Source organism: Ursus arctos, unplaced genomic scaffold (genome assembly GCF_023065955.2).
Source record: "Ursus arctos isolate Adak ecotype North America unplaced genomic scaffold, UrsArc2.0 scaffold_8, whole genome shotgun sequence".
Taxonomy (NCBI): domain Eukaryota; kingdom Metazoa; phylum Chordata; class Mammalia; order Carnivora; family Ursidae; genus Ursus; species Ursus arctos.
In genome coordinates this window covers 33,542,303-33,562,378 of record NW_026623100.1, presented here as the reverse complement: position 1 = coordinate 33,562,378, position 20,076 = coordinate 33,542,303, and positions in this window count along the sequence as shown.

Here is a 20,076-nt window from a genome sequence, read left to right as displayed (position 1 = left end):
GTGGGAAGTCCTCACCTCATCTCTTATTTTGGTGTCCTGTCTTTGCTATTTCTACTGCCTTTCTCCCAGAAGCCTGGCTTTATAGAGCAGTGCTTGAAAACCACTGTATGGACTTTATTTCAAAATGGCAGACGTACGCACATACATACACACATTTTCTCTCTCTCTTTCAGATGGCATTAAAATTATAGTACAGAATTTATAAAAATAAAAACATAAAAACTGAAAGGACTAAATGTATATGAGATTAGCAATGGTTCAGATCTTTCAACAAATCTCTAGAAGGCAGAAAACATATGGAGAAATAATTGGCTAATAAAAGAGAGTAAGAACATCCATTGCCCAACAGAATGGTAGGGAGGCTCTGTCCTTGGAGACAGCACGCACATCAGAGGATGGGAGTAGAAAGTGGGGCTGAAAACATAAGACAAATTAAAGATGCATGGAACCGTTGACCCCACTCCCTTTATCTTCCCTGTGGAACCCACAACAGCCCTTGTCCTCAAGCTGAATATTCTGAGGAAATTGAACTTTGGGGGAGGACTAGTGTGAGGGTTACTACCTCAGAGAGAAGCTCTCTTTGTTCTGAAAGTGAGGAGTCTTAAGATACAATGGCTGGCTTTCCACGTTTGAAGCAAAGCCTGCCAGTTGATAAGCCAAATCTTTATTCACAGAGCTCCTGATTAGTTGTTCTACTGCTTCCTTTATGAAAAGACATCTGAGGATTATCAGAACATTTGAGCAAAGCCTATAACATGAAAGAGAATGGTTAACAATAAACAAATAAAAATGAGCTTGGAGGAAATGGAAGTAATTCAAGAGACAGAGGAGCTCTTAAAAAAATTTAGTTCCCTCAGAGGGATTTGAAAAAATATTGCACTCATAAAATGAGAGAATTTTGTAAAAAGAAAAAAAAAGGATAAAATAAGAAAGATCTTGAGAAACGTAAAAGAGGATTGCTAACAAAATTAATTATATAAAATTAGAAGGCAAAGAGAAAGAAACTTCTAAGAACTTAGACTAAAAAGAATGAAAGAGAGAGAATGAAAGGAAGGGAGGAGAGAAAGAAAGAATTTGAAAGAAAGAAAGAAAGAAAGAGAAGAAGCAGGCAACTTGGAAAGGAACAAAAATCAGTGTTTTAGTCTATTCAGGCTGGTATAACAAAATACCGGAAACCGGGTATCTTATAAACGACAAACATTTATTTCTTACAGTTCTAGAGGCTGGAAGTCCAAGATCAGGGTACTGGCATGGTCAGATTCTGGTGAGGCCTCTTCCTGGTTCATAACTGGCCTTTGTCATTGTATCCTGATGAGGGGGCTAGCAAGCTTTCTGGGGCCTCTTTTTTTTTTTTTAAAGGCATTAATCCCATTCCTGAGGGCTCACCCTCATGATCTAAGTACCTCTCGAAGGCCCTGCATTCTAATATCATCACACTGGGTATTAAGATTTCAACATATGAATTCTGGGGAGACAAAAACATTCAGACCATAGCAATCAGTGTGGCTGTAACCTTCTCAACAACAACACTGGAGGCTAGAAGACATGGAACAATGCTTTCAAAGTTCTGAGTGAATGTGATTTTTGTCCTAAAATTCTATACCTAGCTAATCTGTCAATCAAGTTTGAAGTCAGAATAAAGGACTCAAAAAGATTATGACTATGAACACTGTCTTAGAAAGCTACTAGAGAATGGGTCTCAGGAAAAAAAAAAAAAATCAAGGGAGTGAAATAAGAAAGACAAAGCCACAAGAGACAAAGGCCTTAACCTGGAAGAACGGCAAACAGAAATCCCAGCCTGGCAGCTCGGTCTTAGGTTTAGGGAGAAACTAGTCCTGTTTGGAGAGGATAGACAGGATACTGTAAAAGAGGTCTTGGCAATGTGGGGGAAAGGGGATCTTATAAATGAAATCACATACTGAGAACTTTGAAAATTGTGAGATTATTATAATGTTACACAACATAAAAAAGAGGAAAAGAAAATCAGAAACTTCAGGAAAAGAGCAACAACAGTAAAACTGTACAAGAAAGTGATGGTCCATCTATAGAGCAAACTTACCTGTGGCATGATTTTGACAAGTTGATGGAATGTGAAGAAGGAGAATCCGTTTGAATAGATCCAGGAAATATTACTTTTTGGTTTTCAGCTTTTAGAATTCTCTCGTATAAATCATGGAGAACTTGACTATGGTTACGAAGAGAATATAGACATTATTTATCTAGATAATGTAAACATAAGGGGAATAGCTGACAGGGGAATGGAAGAGAGGAAGAAGGAAATAGTTGTGAATAGTTGGTAGGACAAGAAATGAAGCTCTAATATGCCACTTGAAGTTGCAGATGTCAAGTGGAAGAACTGAAAATGGGAATGTAACTAAAGATGAGGAGGAGGAAGAATGGAAGGTGTAGGTGGTGGTGTAGGTGAGTTAAATTTTCATCTATCATAGTAGAAGTCAGTATATAATGTCTAAAGGTAATAAATCAAGAAATAGAGCCATACATCTATTATATAGACTTTGGAACCACCAGGAGAAATAAAAATAGAAATGATTAAAATTACTTGCCTCTGGGAAGCAAGACGGGGTGGGGTGGGGGAGTATGGATTTTCAGTTTAAGTCATTTCATATAATATTTGGTTTTCAAAACTATATATATGTATTACTTATTTAACATAATAAAATAGACATACATATACCCAAAGAAAACTACTGGATGACCTTTGAAACTTGCTTTTAGCCCTCAATTTCAATTATAATTAGCTGAAATTTCAGCTCAGCTGAATATAACTGTAATTAAAAATCTCAACCGCCTAATGGCAGACAATTAGCTGGAGCTGTCAGGAGCCAACAAGAATGATGGGCAGTTTGAAGACTTTGCTCTAAGACTTGGCAGCAAACTGCCAAGGATTCCCGCTCTTGATTCTTCCTTCATGTCTTCTAATTCCAAGGAGGCAGCACGATTTATGGCAGGATCTTTGGCTTTGGACTTCACTGCAGACCTTTATTCAAATCTTGGCTCTACCACTTATTGTCTATGAGACCTTGGGCAAGTTATTTAACTTTTCTGAACCTTTATTTTGTCAGCTCAAAATGGAGATAATACCTACTTTGCAGTGTTATTATAAAGATGGAATGAAATAATGTAAGTACCGATCATAGTATAGTGTCAAGCACACTGTAGATTTAATGAATGGTAGTTATTAGAGACAAATACAACATTTTATTTTTAAAATTTTTAAAAAGATGTTATTTATTTATTTGAGAGAGAGATAGAGCATGAGCTAGAGAGAGAGAGAACACAAGCAGGGGGAGGCGGAGGGGCAGAGGGAGAGGGAGAAGCAGGCTCCCTGCTGAAAGGGAGCCTGTTGCAGGACTCAATCCTAGGATCCTGGGATCATGACCTGAGCCAAAGGCAGAATGCTTAACCAACTGAGCCACCCAGGCGCCCCCAAATGTAACATTTTAAATGGTTGAAAACACTTGCTGTTTGGAAATATGTGGGCTTTTCCACTTGGTAGAATTTGAAATGTTGATACCTTCTTTTCTAGCCTTTGCAATCTACTTGCCAGGAATAGCTAATAGGCAGCGTCTATATTACCACTCTTATCCATGGCAGACATGGCTAATTGATCTCAGCATTCTTGCCTGCTAGGTTTGCATGTGGCTTCAGGATCTTTTTCAGTACAGCTTTTCAGATGGCCATTGCTGATCAATCAGAATTGGTACTTGAGGTAAAACCCATTTTTTATCTTTGGCTAGATAGATAAGAGATCCATGGTGATGATCAGTTATCTTAATGGCTGGGTGACCATATGGTCACATGTGGGTAACAGTGTGCATTGATTTTTAATACTATACATAGTGATTTCCCCATTAGTGCCTGGAATGTTATAGTTTTTGGAGCTTCATGAATGGGGTTGGTGTAGAAAAGACTTAATGACTGTGCTAGCTCTCATCTCTTCCTAAGAGTTTATCATTTTTAGTAGGTTAGGAATCTTTAGGGAGGGGTGCCTGGGTGGCACAGCGGTTAAGCACCTGCCTTCGGCTCAGGGCGTGATCCCGGCGTTATGGGATCGAGCCCCGCATCAGGCTCCTCCGCTATGAGCCTGCTTCTTCCTCTCCCGCTCCCCCTGCTTGTGTTCCCTCTCTTGCTGGCTGTCTCTATCTCTGTCAAATAAATAAATAAAATCTTTAAAAAAAAAAAAAAGGAATCTTTAGGGAATGAGAATAAAGACTCGATGATTCTAGAAACATCATGGAACTCTTTGGGTTACAAAAGGGTGAATAGAGGGTAGAGCCTCAAATGGACTTGATTTCAATGACTTCAAATTCCAGACACCAACTAAATTCTGTTAATACTAGTTGGTCAAGTGTCTTTGAATTACCCTGCTAGGCTGCTTACCTCCCAGGTGCTCTTCTGTTAAGACCACTCGCTATTGAAAGGGTGGACCAGTGGGGTGCCTGGGGGGCTCAATTGGTTGGGTGTCCAACTCTTGATTTTGGTTCAGTTCATGATCTTAGGGTCATGAGAGCAAGCCCCATGTCAGGCTCTGCACTCAGCGGGGTCTGCTTGTCCCTCACCCTCTGCTCCTTCCTCCCCCTTGCTCATGTGCATGCTCTTTCTCTCTCTCTCAAATAAAAAAATAAAATCTTAAAAAAAATAAAACGGTGGACCAAACCCTCAGTGGTGTCTTTTTAAGTCTGCAGAGCACTTCCCATTTGCCCACCCATGATAGCTTTGTAGTCTCTAAATCTTAATACTGATTACTATAATATGGTTCTGTAAGAATCCATGCAGGGTAGATGGGGCGGGCGAGGGAGGGTCCACAGATTGTGGGTTGGTAGGACATCTTTAAGAGTCCAGTCAAAGGTGCTGATCCGAGGTCGGAAGAAGACATTGCTCTATCCTCACAAGAGGACAAGAGATCACATACTTTGGGCTTGGGGTAGTTGGCTTTCACTGGTGGTAGTTTAAATATTACTATTTAATTGCTGCCTCTTCCATGCTTTATCTGAGAGAAAAACAAACAAAACCTAAAGTCAGCCCCTTGAGCTGTGATATTAGAACCAGGAAGATTTTCAGGGAAACAAATTATAAGCTGCAGTTGTAGCAAAAGAAAAGTGCGAACACACACCCCTCCTCATCCCCTACACACACTCATAGTTGCTTGATACAAAGGTATATATTTGAGTAGCATTCTCTTTTAAACATCTACTTATACTCCAGGCTTTCAAATGAAATGATCTCCGAAAAGAAACAATGTATGAGAAGAAACATTCTCTCTCTCTCTCTCTCTCTCTCTCTCTCTCTCTCTCTCTCGGCGGGAGGGATGTGTGTGGGTGGGGAGAATGAGAGTGTGAAATCAAAAGGATGATTAAGAGAATTTGACAAAGAAAATGACTTCTTCCACCCATTTAACACCCACATTAATCCACTCGGATGATCAAATGCAAAGACAAAGAGAATTACAACCTTTTTCAGGCCAAGAAATAATAATTATTCAGAGAAAAAATCTTGGCAAAATGAGGAATAAACCAAGCAGAGAGAGAGAGAGAGAGAAGGGAGGGAGAGAGAGAGATTGAGGGGGAAAAAAATAACAGTCAGACTGTGGTGTTGGGCAGGCTTTGTACAGTTCACCTCCTCTCAGTTTAAAAGGAAAAAAATAGAAAGAAAAAAAAGTCAAACTCTTTATTTGAGCAAGTAATGGAAAACCGTTGGTTGTGATAATCCCTGGGCTCCCCTTCACAGTGGCTCTGTGCCATTTTCCTGGTAGAAGTAGCAGAGGTCAGCCGAGGAAAGAGTGAATTCTTAGGACTGTGTGTGGGAGCTTGTGTCATTCTATACAAACTGCTCCTATTTAAGTGCTGGGTTTTATTTTTAAAAGCTCTGCTGTCCCCTGATAGAAGAAGGGAGTGGAAGTGGGAAGAGGTAACGTGTGAACAAGGTTAGAAGCAGAAAGAAAAAAGAAGGAGAAAAAAACGAGGATAAGTCCAATTTTCTTTGGAAGCATATTGTATTGTTAGGCTTGCCTGGCTCTGTTCCAAGGGCTCAATTGAAAGTGAATTTCTCTTATTGAATTCCATCCAGAGATATCATAACCTCAAAAGGCTACTATTACCCAGAGGGCTTCAGATGGAAGCATTTGTGCGTGACTCTTGAAATGCAAGGAGTCACAATTGTCATTTGACAACACGGGACTCGTCAGGCCAGCTCCTTTCAGGGCAGGGGAATTGTTGACACAGTCTGGCCCCTGGTCCCTTTTGGAGGGACCAGTCTCTCTGTTTCTCAGGCTGTTTTGCCCACCAGGTTCAGCAGCAAGAAAACTGGTGAGCTAAATAAAAACTAACAACAACAACAACAACAACAGCAACAACAACAGAAATAGGTTCAGGGCTGATTTAAACATCTGCAGGCAGAATAAGGAGTCACAGGTCTTCAGGGTCCTTGGGACTAAGTTTATCCTTTTTAAGCAAAAGAGGCAGTGAAAATATTACAAACACTACAAAAGTAGAAATCAAAATACAGGCTAAATGACCATACTAAAAGAAGGGCAAAGGCTTTGGGAAGGGGAAAAATATCAAAGCGGACTTTCTGATTCAATGGATAATATTTTTTCTTCCTGTGAATTGGCACAGCGAAGAGAGTTGTATGATGTGATAGATAACAGTTCAGATGTTTCTGTCCCCCTTTCCTCCTTTTTATCCATTCCCTTCTTCCTCTTTAGTCCCCTCCTTCCATTCATTGCAGCCTATATTCCTCCTTCTTCTCCTTCCTTTCAGCATTAAGTAGTGGGAGTTGTTTCCCAAAGCTTAGCTCTGATAATAAACCTCTTGTGCGGTGACTCCATTTATTCTTAGATACACACAACCTGTTTTGAATGGGACTATGGAGAGAAACTCAAATAGAATTAACCACTCTTTTCAGGAGTTGTTGAATACAAGCTTTGGTTCTCAAAATCAAGTTTCAATGACTGGCTTCTTTTGAACAAAGTGCAAAGGAATTCAGAATAATAAGTGTAACAAGATGGAGAAAATTTTATTCACTGGTATTCTGGAGGAAAGCACTGTATGTGTTTGGAAGAATTACTTTGATAAACCACTTTGGCTGGGGATTAAGCCCCCAAAGTATGCTCAAGTAACAAAAGATGATCACTAAACTGCCTTGGAAGGAGGGTGGGCCCTATAATGTGGGGAGTCTTTTGTTTTGCTGTATTTAGTGATTAGCTTGGTAGGCCAGTCTGGAGGAGGAGGAAGGAAGAGCTGAATGTCTGAGGGAGGAGGAAGTTTAAGTGTTGGGATGTTGAGGGGAGAGAATCTGAGGAAAGGAGAAAGGAGAAGAGAAATCCCAAATGGGTGGGTAGGGTTACTATATTGTTTAATTTTTTTTATCACAAAAATTTGAAATGTATTAAAAAATAAGACAGAATAGTATAATGAACCCCAGTGTACCCATTGCCACTCATGGGCAGTTTCTTTTTACACCTATATCTTCGATGTACTTCTTCCTTCTTCTTTTTATTTTGAAGCAAATCTAAGGGAAACTTGGAAAGAAAGAAATACTCCATGGGAATTTTTACATTGCTTGCCGTGGTATATTCTGCCTCTTGCACAGACTTCCATAAAATGTGCATTGGTCACTAATGCTTGTGCGAGTAGAGGGATATCAAGAACATGCTGTTCTGCATCAGGGTTTGAGCAGAGTGAAAACAGTCACAGCACATGTGGACCCAGGAGGTGGGTGATGAAAAATTAGCTGACAAATCTAAGTCACACAAATATTGCAGATTTCATCTCAAAAGAAAAATATGGTTTAAAACCAAAATGTTAAAATATCTGTATATAAGTGCCTTTAGAATTTTTCTGCTGTCCACACTTCTAGACATACTTTCAAGGTTCTGTTTACTAAATGTAGTTTGATGATGTAGAAGGAACACTTGACTGGGAGTTAGATTCTTTTATACTTAGTTATGAGATACCAGACAAATCACCCATCTCTCTGTGTTGGTTGTTTATTCATACCTGCCCTGTCTAATTTCTATAGTTGTGATATTCAGATTTGGGAAATGTAGGTAAAAATGTTTTAAAAATATGATGTTTTATCAATGTGAGCTACGGTGTTAATGTTATTGAAAAAGGGCAGGGTAAGAGTCTCTCATCTGTTCTCTTGGGCTATGGGGCTTCATCTTTTAGGTTCTCTTAGTCTTAATGAAGGATTCATATTTTAGGATCTGAGGTCTTAACAAGTGACTTTGTAACTATACTGTTGGCTTCATCTTTAGGCCATGCATTCCTGGGTGCCCTGATTTGATCTTTGCTGACAAGCCACTTCTTCGTCATAGTACTGTTCGCCATCTGGAGAGGCTGAGAATACTCAAAATCAGCAAGTCTTGGTACTTTTTGTTTGAACAGTTCTTCTTTTAGCTTTCCTCTTTTCTCTTGCACTATACTGTAAAGCAGCAAAAAGAAAGCATGTGGCACCTTCAACATTCTGGCTGAAAATCTCCTTAGCTAGGTCACCCATTTCATTGGTTACATGTTCTACTTTCCACATTACTGCAGGTGACAGTGCTGCTGAACATAACAAGAATCCCCTTTCCTTCACTTTCCAAAAAGAGGTTCCTCATTTTCCTGACTAGTAGCCTCCTCAAAGTACAAATTCTTCAGTGTCTTCAAGGCATTTTAAGCTCTCACTAACATTCTCCTCCACATCTCCTCCAACTAAATTTGTAGTTTCTGCCTGCTACAGCCAAACTCCACTTCCAGGTACCAAAGTATGTATTAGTTACCTAATGCTGAGCAACAAGTCCTCAAACTTAGTGGTTAAAAATAATGAACATTTATTATCTCATAGTTCGTGTGGGTCAGAAATCTGGGAGCGGCTTAGTTGGGTAGTTCTGGCTCCTGGTCTCTCACCAACCTGAAATTAAGGTGTCAGTAGAGTGCAGCCAACTGCGATAGAGCTGCACTAGGGCTAGAGGATCTTCTTCCAGTCTCACACATGGGACTGTTGGCTGGAGGCTTCAGTTCCTCACTCTGTGGGCCTTGGTCAGGACATGGCAGTTAGCTTTCCTTAGAGCAAGTGATTCAAGAGTACAAGAGAGAGCTACCATACTGCCTTTTATCATCTACTCTTGGTCACACAGTGTCACTTCTACCTTATTCGTTAGGAAGTAAGTCACAAAATCCAGCATGTCATTAGGAAGTAAGTCACAAAATCTCTCTCAATGAGAGAGATTACACAATGGCATGAACACCTAGAGGCTGTGATTATTGGGGGCCATCTTGGAGGTTAGCTACCACATCTACTGGCTACATTCAAGTACTGTGCTCTTCTGGAGATACCACAATGAATGAGATACAATCTCTGTCTTCAAGAAACTCTTAAGGAAGTTCAAATTGTGGGGGATATAAAGAAGTAAACTGGAAGTGTCATAAGTACCATGACAAAGTTACAGGGGCTATGCAAGCACTGAGGCATGGGGACCTAACCTAGACAAGGAATGAAGACTTCTGTGTGTGGGGTGCTGAGTCTTGAGCTTGCTAGGTAGATAAGTGGGTGAAATTCATTCCAGGGAGTGGGGAGAATAGAGATAGAAGGGTGGCTCTCTGAGGAAATCTCAATAAATTGGTATGGCTAGAGATAGGGTATAGGCAAGAGGAGGTAGATATCGACAGGAGAAGTAGGAAGGGGCCACATTATGAAGGAGCTCATATGCCAGGTTCAGATGTTAGAACCCTACCATAAAGACTATAAGGGCAGTAGTTGCCGGGGGGTGGGGGTGGGGGTGGGGGAGAGGGGTGGGTAACTGGAAGATTTTGAGCACTTATTGGGTGCCTCCAATGTGTCAAGTGGAAAATGTTGAAGACAGTGACTTTGGTCTCCCAAAGATTAAATTTGGTCTGGAAAATAAAACTTGTGCACAATTAGTGGCCTTTTAAGGTAGTTCTTGCTAATATTCTGTGAAAAGTACAGGCAAGAAGAAGTATAGGAATTTTCTGAAGGGAGAGATCAATTGCTAGAGGTGTTATCAGTGACGTTTCATGGAGAATGTAGAGTTTGACTCTTGAGATATGGTTGTGGGTTTGTTGGATATGTGGGAAAGATAGGATTGGGAGTATCATTCTAGGTGGGCAGGAGAGGAAGAGGCATGAGCCGGGCAACAAGAAGTCCAGTGTGGGTAAGAAAGAGGGTTCTGTGTGGGAGAATGACAGTCAAGGGAAAGATAGGGACAGATTATAGAAGACCCTAAATACCAGGCCAATGAGTTTGAGCCATGCTCAATGAGCAGTAGGGAGCCACTGATGGCTTGAGAGCTAGGAGTGTTTGAGTCTAGATTATAGCTGGTCAATTCTCCCCTCCTCCCCCCCCTTTTTTTTGGAAACAGGCAAATGGCTTTTCCTGGCTACATTCAAGGGCCTAAGAAGAGAAGGATCTAGAATGCAGACCTCAGAATTCAGATTCTAGTGCTCCTCTTGTTCCTTGCTGTGCCCTCTTTTAGGAGGATCAGCTCTAAGTCCCTGTCATAGCTTGGGGTTCTGTGTAATGGGTAGTGAGTCCCACTGAAAGAAAAATTCTCTTAGGCTTGGTGTTTTCAGGGATCATCTGATCACTACTTAGCATTTTGTCTAATTAATGAAGCTCACAGATGTTTGGCAGGAGAAATTAATCAGCTATTAATCACCAAAGAGCTTCTCAGTAACTTTTTCAGATAGAATGTCCCTGTTATAATTGAAATTGTAGTTGTTCATTGAATTTGGGTGGAGGGAAGGACCAGAGGCAGACGGTCCTGGGTCTGTTGTCGGAAAAGTTTGGCAGAAGTGCCTTGGGCTTTTTTTAGCTGCTGTTAAGTAAGAAAAGTACAACTGTTATTTTCCTGAGTCTATCAGTGTCTAAAGAAGGCTGGCTTCAGCAAGGGGAGGAGAAAAACATGGTCTATGCAGTGTGCTGTGATGAACCACACACTGGGCACTCCAGATGGTTCTAGTCTTGGCTCTGCGTTTAGGTGGCCATGTTATGCCAGCCAAATCTCCTAACTTCTTGGGACCCAGAGTTCTTATGTTTAAATCGTTTACCAGATTTGGGATTCCCAAAAGCTGGCCTATAGGGCTTGTTGCCTGATGGATGCTTTAGTGAACAAGGAATTCCTAGTCAAATGAATTTGGAAACTCCATATACTATATATGCCTTGTGGAGATTCATGAGAGACACCAGTGTGTTAAAAGATTGAACATGTTATGGTCAAAACACAAAACAAAAACCTGCTTAACCTGGCACACACCCAAACATCTTTGATCACAGAACCCTTTGTTTATTAAACATCTAGAACAACTAGCAGAATATGTTCTTGACTCTGACATCTGTCTGGTTTTCTGGTTGCTAATTCAGCTTCATTACTAGCCTTAGGTTTTCTCCCTAGAAATATTCTTGTGGGCTCTTGATATTCATAACCAACTCTCCTGACTTTCACCCTCAAAACAGTCCTTCGGATTATAAACCAAGGCTCACATCTGATTGTGCAAACTTCTCCCTAACCTTCCTGCTGACGTCTGGTGACACAAAGGCTCTGGTCATGTCTCTAGTCTGTTTACTGTCCGCCTGCCATCCACGTCTTTGTGTAGTAGTAGAATAGCATGTTAGCCATTGTTACCTTTTACTATATAGAGAGATGAGTGTTTGTAATTTGCTAAGAGTTGGGTATGAAGACCATCTGAAAAATTAGTAACATGAATTTTGAGGATCAAGTTCTGATTTTTAAATGACGAACTCATCCTGTGAATTCGATATTTAATTCAAGATACCTCTACTGACCTAACTCCACCATTCCACAAAGAACCCACGTACTTGGCAGAAGTTAGCACAGTATTAGACTTTAGAGAGTCTTATTCTTTTCTTTCAGCTACTACTTGTCATCTTGGAATTTATTGTTTCACTCCAAAGTAATACTGTAGGATTGTGGCTGGAATATGCCTTTTTGGAGACTGAATGTAAATTACTAGAATGAGGCAGCAATCTATGTAACTGTTAAATTCTATTAGTCATGTTAAAGACCATTGATCTTGTGAGAAATTAGCTAATGCTATAGAGATCCATGTGAAGTCAAAGGTTTGCAGAAATATCCAGTGGCTCATTGTCTTTGCTACCTCTCATGATGAATTTTAGGACAAGAATTCTCAAGGAGGAGGAAAAGATTAAGGAATTATCCAAGCCTGAGGTTACAATATCTGGTTACTAATTTTGATTCAAGCCAATTCTGAGTCATACATAATTCCTGATAAAATATGGTAGAGCTGTATGTCTAGTCTCTTTTTAAAAAGAAAAGCTCGTTTGATTATAGGCATAAAATCTACCTAAGCACACACCATCACTAGTTCATAGTCTTAAGCCAAATTTATTATTGACCTGGTTATATGTACTGAGGAGTGAAACTGGTGGCCATACCATAAGGAGACTTTCAATTAACCACACAGAACCCCACAACTTTATATTCACATCTCTTATGCTGCTTGGAGAGATTTTGTTTTTGTTGTTTTTCTGACCCAACAGAATTCTTTAAGTCCTGAGTGCATATTCTTTTTTTTTTTTTTTTAAAGATTTTATTTATTTATTCCACAGAGATAGAGACAGCCAGCGAGAGAGGGAACACAAGCAAGGGGAGTGGGAGAGGAAGAAGCAGGCTCATAGCAGAGGAGCCTGATGTGGGGCTCGATCCCATAACGCTGGGATCACGCCCTGAGCCGAAGGCAGACGCTTAACCGCTGTGCCACCCAGGCGCCCCGAGTGCATATTCTTTTTTTTTTTTTTAAAGATTTATTTATTTATTTATTTGACAGAGACAGCCAGCGAGAGAGGGAACACAGCAGGGGGAGTGGGAGAGGAAGAAGCAGGCTCATAGCAGAGGAGCCCGATATGGGACTCGATCCCGGAACGCCAGGATCACGCCCTGAGCCGAAGGCAGACGCTTTAACGACTGCGCTACCCAGGCGCCCCCTGAATGCATATTCTGAACCCAAGTTTATGTTAGGCACTGAAATGATAATGTGATAATACTTTTTAATACTCTTGGAACTGTAGGGGAAGAAAAGCTTTCTTCTACCCTCTTAGGTTCTGTGGCTGGCCCAAGAATTAAACTGACATAAGGTAGAGAAATGGGAGAAAAGTATACAGGTTTATTTTATATATATATATATACACACACACACACACACATATATACATATATATATATATAATATATATATATATATATATAAATATATAATATATATATATACGGGATCCTTCAGAAGGAAAATGAAGACCTGAAGAAGCCGTCAGGCTCAAAAGCTTACTAATGAATGATAAATTATGGGGATGTGACTGACAAGACAAAGGGGAGAGGACTAGGAGAAGTAAATTTGGGACAAATTTAGAAATGACTTAGAAATATTTGGGGAAAATTAATGGAATAACAGTGGGTTATTTTAGTAGGTTTTTTGTAGAACCATTTTGTCATTGACTCCCAATCTCTGGTGGTAAGAATGGTTCTCTCATTCTGGTGCAGAGAACATCTTTCTCATGGGAAATTTTACAACCTGCTTTTAGGTAGAAAGGGGAGGTCGGAGGGCCTTTCCTGCATCTGCTGTTTCTCAAGTGCTGCAACATAATCAGTATGCCAAAGTGGCATATTTTGGAATGGCATGTTCCAAATCCCTTCAAATTCCTGTTACACACCAAACAATACATTAACTCATTTCACCGAGACTGTCAACTTGAGCTCTGTAGAAATCACTGACTTGTCAGAACGGATCCTTGCCTCAGTCACTTCACCTTTACGATACTCTATCACGGTGTCACATAAAGGATTTGGGCCAGATTGTCTCTGCGTTTCCTTGTAGCTCTAACATTGTGTTGTTGCAGAAAAATAAAAATCAGACCGACGAGAGACTAAGTAACACTCAGAGAAGTAGGAGAATGCGGATTTATTTTACACCGGCGGACCCAGATGAGCTCGTGCTAAAAATTCTGGGCCTGGGGGAATGGGGTTATAGGGCTTTTATAGGGCACTGCAGGCAGTCAGGTTCCAAGGACTATGCTGATTGCTGGTAGGTGGGTTTGTTTATTTATTTATTTTTATTTATTTTTTAATTTTTTATAATAATTTTTTATTATGTTATGTTAGTCACCATATAGTACATCCCTAGTTTTTGATGTAATGTTCCATGATTCATTATTTGCGTATAACACCCAGTGGACCATGCAATACATGCCCTCCTTAATACCCATCACTGGCCTATCCCAGTCCCCCACCCCGCTCCCCTCTGAAGCCCTCAGTTTGTTTCCCAGAGTCCACAGTCTCTCATGGTTCATTCCCCCTTCTGTTTACTCCCCCTTCATTCTTCCTTTCCTTCTCCTACCGATCTTCCTATTTCTTATGTTCCATAAATGAGTGAAACCATATGATAATTGTCTTTCTCTGCTTGACTTGTTTCTGGGGGAGTGGGGGCTGCCTTGGGCAGGAACAGTAGTGCAGGGACCTGTGGTGGGAAGCCTGTTTACAGAAGCAGAAACATCTGGCTATCTCTTGTTCCCAGTAGGGCTTCTGGTTATCCCTAGCTTATTGTTAGTAACTTTCCATCTTCTGGGGCCTCCTGGCCTGGGCCCGCTCTAGGCAATTTTCCTCTTCAGTGTGACTCTGAGAGAAATACCAAAACTACTTTATTTTCGTCTCCACAAAGCAGATAGGAAATTGGCCTTAATGTGGTGACATAAATGATTAAAACTTCCCTTGAAAATTGGTATTTCAAGGTCCTTTTGTCTGTCTTTCCATCTCAGACATCCACTGGAAATGGCCTTGCCCTTGTATTTTTTGTAGCGCAGCTGTCCTTGTTATCAAGGGCCCTAGGCTCGTGCCACACTTGGGTTCCAAATTCCAACTGAGTGGTTGTGAATCGTGGCAGGTTACTTAACCTATTGGAGCCTCAGTTTCCTTATTTGGAGGAAATGGATAGTGCTGGCATTTGCCTCAGGGGATTGCTTTGAGGTTTAAATGAGCTAATCTATTTAAAGAACACAGCAGAGTGCTTGGCACAGCGATGCTCCTATACCTCAGCTATCATTCCTGGTTTCCCGACCACGACCACAACACCGCAGCCTTCACCCTCTTGCGTGTCCCTTTGTTGATCTTGGTTTGGGTCCTGCTTAGGGGGCTGCTCCTACATTGGATCTTATCTGGAACTGTTAGCCCCCGTCCTTTCATCATTCTAAGAGCCCTCTTAGACTTAGCTTCTTTGCTGTAGATTCCTTAGCATGCCCCTTGCCTTACATTATCTACGGCTACATACTCACGCATATTCACACCTTCCTCATGCTACATGTGAACCTTCCTGTTGCTTCTTGGAGGTGGAAAAATTATCTTGATTATCCTGACAGCATTCTTCTCCTAAGCATTGGTTACCAGTCCCTCTCCTGAGACGTTGTACTCGTCCCAGCACTTCAAGTTTGCATAGTTGGGGTTTGCTTTATTCCTTTTAGAAAGATAGAGGTGATGTGGGGGTCACTCTCATTTGTGAATATTCTTGTTCAGAGGTGTATGATCTATGTCAAGAATGAATGGATGAATAGAATGTTTATTAGTCGTATCTTTTTGAAAAATACACCTTTTTTTTCAGCTTGGTGTCTTGCCAAGACAAAAATTTTTTTTTAAGTTGATTAGTGCCAATCAGTTATCATTGGGTAGTGATGCTATCAGGGCTGGAAATTAGAAAAAACTCTATTCCATACCTGAGGTTAGGTGACCCATTTGTTCCACTCAGGGAACATGGAGAAGTGGAATGTCTGAGGAGCTCCATGCTTTGTTTTCTTACATGGACCATGGCTTCCTCAGCCCTGGCAGGAGCGGGACTATCTCTCCTGAGATCTAAGCCAGGGGATTTCAGACATCAGGATTTAGTCAACAGCAAAACAGACATTACACAAAGCTGGCAGTTATTAACTTTTAGTTTTGCCAGTAAGAATATTTAGAAAAAGCAAAAACAAACCGAAAAAATAAAACTCCCATTTAGAAACAGTCATTTTCATAAAAGACATTAAAAGGACTTTTTAATACCAAAAAGTAGGACAAACATAATAGGAATCTCCTTTAACTAAAATAAGTTTAGCTTTAGGAAGAATTGATTACAATGTCCTTATTTTGAAGAATGCCCCTTGGTATAAGCTAACACCTGTTCATAACCCGATGTTTGAAAACCAAAGCTTTGAGTCATACCAGGACACTGAAAGTGCAGGAGTTAAAAAAACCATGCGTGAGATGAAATGAATAAATTAAACACAGACGATCCACTATTATCTTTTGGACAAAATAATATTATATCTTTCATCTTGATTGTTATATTTTAAGTCTCCGGTCCTTACCACTCAGCAAAGGTTTCAGAATAATACACTTAAAATAGTGAGAGAAATGTGTTTTCAATTGATAAAAAGGCAAAGGCTTTTCTTCAGTTTATAGCATGATGATCCGCTCCTAACTCCGTAGGCCTCTGCAGTCCTTTCTGAGAGTTCTTAACCCATAGCCTGCTGGTGCTATTTGTATGCTAATCATTTCTGTAATTGATCTTCCCAGCTCCCTTCAAACCTTGTAGGAGGTGCTTTGAAATTAACCAAGGATCGTGGAGTGGGGCCGCTCCGGTTGGAGGCTGGGTCGTCTGAGCATTGTGGTGCTCTCAGATTCTGTATACCTCACTCTGCCGTATGACCCCACACTGGAGAATTCTGGTCAGTGTGCAGATAAAATGGCTTTTATTATAACACAGAGCTCAGGGTGCAGGTCAGCCAGGGTTTGTTGTTGCCAAAATGGAACAAGAGAAGTTTGGGTTTTTTTATTGTGTTAGTAGAAAAGTAGGAGTGGGGCTAGTTGCCAGTTGTTGGGTTATATACTTAGATTATATGCTAGAAGAGGCTTCTGTCCATGCCAGGTCACTAACAGAGAGAGAAAGAGAGAGAAAGAGGAAGACAGAGAGAAAGGTTCCTAAGCTTGGCCAAAGATCTGAATACATTTCCAACTAGAGGAGCAACTGTCATATTTATTCATGGATTATAGAGTGAAAAAACTCCAAGGAACCACAAACATTTCTTATTCTTCCTCTCAACTTCTCTAAGTGGAAATGAAAATTCAGAGAGGTTTAATGCTTGCCTAAGGTTACACTCTTGGAATGGGGTCAGAGTTGCACTGTCCAATATGGTAGCCATTAGCCACATGTGGCCTTAAAGTTTAAGTTAGCTAAAATTAAAAATTAAAACTTTTTTGGACTAGCCACATTTCAAATGCTCACTGGCCACATATGGCTAGTGGCTACCTTATTGGATGGCACAGAAATGGAACATTTCCATTGCTGTAGTAAGTTCTGTTCTAGTCTAGAGATTCTTCATCCAAATTCTTTTATTACAGTAAGTTTCTCCAGCCTCCAGATGTATACGATGTGTATCTGTAATTATTGTGTATAGTGGGAAAGGCATATTTTGACATTAATTTAGAAATAAAGTCAAAGTCTTCTATTTCTGCCCTCCTTTGAAAGTAGGAGCAACTTGAGTAAGCTTCCTAACCTAACTGGCACTTACCTGTAAGCATTTTTCCTATCACACAGAATTATTAGAGCATGGTTTAGCACTGTGGTTGCTTTGACTTTAGGGTGCAACTTTTTCTTTAAAGCTAATATTGATCTAACAGTGAATTCTTTAGAAAACCCATACAGCTCCTTGAGGAAAAATTGGCCACGGTTGTATGGTGTCACAGATGTCTGAGGGCTTTAAATTAACACTGTAAATCTCAGGATTGTGGGGGAAGAGCTAGCAACTTTATTGAATGTCTCCCATCTGGCTGTGTTTCAGGCAGCTGCCTGACTGGCAGGGGGAGTGGTAGGTATAAGAGCAGAAATTCAGGTATCAGAAAGTACTTAATAAAAAGTCAGTTTTGTACCTATACCCAGTGATCCCATTTCAAATTGATTTTTCTTATTGAGATCAACAACAGAATATTATGCTCTTGGCAGCAGTGAGATAGGACTAACCCAGGCTGTGGAGCTGTCAAGTTCAGCATAGGGTGGGGCTGAAGTGGGGGTAGGGTTTGGTAGATACGACAGGTTGAGGGAGTCTTGAGTTCAGGGATATAATAGACTCCCCAGAAGGATGGCCTGGTGAACAGGACTATCCTCTGTTCGCATGTCAGTTAGGGTTTGCTACTGCCTGCTGGGTGTGAGCAGCCCAGAGTCTCTGGCAGGAAGAATTACTGCTTTGTAAGTAATTAGGATGATGGAATTATATTTTTACTGCTGTTATCCTAATCTGTGATTTCTTATAGAGAATAACCTTTTCAGGATATTTAATAGTATATATATATTTTTTCCTCAGAGCAATGTACAATCCCAGTGTTAGGGAGCTGGAGGTGACTTTGAGATTGGTCTGTAGATTGCAACTCAAACTGTGGTCCGTGGACCAGGAGCATCAGCATCATTTAGGGGCTTGATAGTGAAGGGATTACGTTTTGACATAAAGATTATTTTAAAGTGAAAACACTTAAAATCTTATCAGAGCTTTTCTTATTTAACTAAAGTAGAGCTTCCAGAAAATATACAACTGTCATTAACTCCAAACTGAGGGAGTTTCCTTCAAATTCTAAGAGGGAGACAGACTTCCTGCACATTTCCATTAGTATATAAAAAAACCCAATAGAACCTTTCATACTCTTCCACTGACGCTCTGACCAAATTCTCCCCACCCCCCTCCATTTTTTTTTTTAAGCTGGTATATAAACTTCTTCCTCTGGGTATTCAGCAAGTTACTCATTACTGAGCAAATCCCATGTGTACTTGTAAGTAAACTTTTGTTTTTTCCTGTTAATCTTTTTATTGTCAGTTAATTCACAGGCCCCTGACCACTTGAACCTAAGCTGGTAGAGGAAAATGTTTTCCTCCTGACAATAGAAAAGCAGACTTGTAAGTTCTGTCCCATAGCTATGGAATAAGAATCAGCATTTTAACATCATTTCCTGGTGAGCTGTATGTAAATTATATTTTGTGAAACAAAGGGGTTGGCAAATTTTCTCTGTGAAGGACTGGATAGTAAATTTTTTAGGCACTGTGGACCATGTGTCTCTGTGGACTCAAGCCTTGCCACTATAGTCAAGAAGCAGTCATAGATCACACTTACATGAATAAATGTGTCTGTTGTGATGGTTAATTTTATGTGTCAACTTGACTGGGCTAAAGGATGCCAACATAGCTGATAAAACATTATTTCTGGGTGTGCCTGTGAGGGTATTTCCAGAAGAGAGTGGAATTGATGGCCCTGGAATTGATGGACTAAGTAAAGATTGCTCTCAGCATGTGGGTGGGCATCATCCAATCTGTTGAGGGCCTGAACAGAAGAAAGGTGGAGGAAGGGCAAATCTGCTCTCTGCCTGATCTGGGACATCCATCATTTCCTGCCGTTAGATATTGGCACTCCTGGTTATTGGATGTTTGGACTTGGAGTGAAACTTAGACCATTACTCCCCTGGTTCTCAGGCCTCGGGTTTGGACTGGAGCATCACTACTAGCTTTCCTGGGCCTCCAGCTTACAGGTGGTAAATCATAAGACTTTTCATTATGAAAAGTCATGAGCCACTCCCTTATAATAAATCTCTTATCTGTATATATCCTATTGGTTCTGTTTCTTTGGAGAAACTAATACAGCCGAATTTCAATAAAACTTTACTTATGGACACTAAAATTTGAATTTCATATGCTTTTCTGTTTCATGAACTATTCTTTTTTCAATCATTTAATTTACTTCTCCCAATTATCCTTAGCTTGCAGGCTGTGTAAAAACAGGTGGTAGGTTAGATTTGGTCTGTGGGCCATAGTTTGCTCATCCCTCCTCTAGATCATTATTTCCTAACTTTTTTCAAAACTTCCTAGTACACATGGAAAATTATATTGGTGGTATAGCACACTGGGGTGAATGAGTGAGGCTACTTGTGGTGGGATTGACCACTTGGGAGGGCCGGGGGTGTCTGATTACACTGAGCGCTGAGAAGAATGGGCAAATATGTAACCCATTCATGGC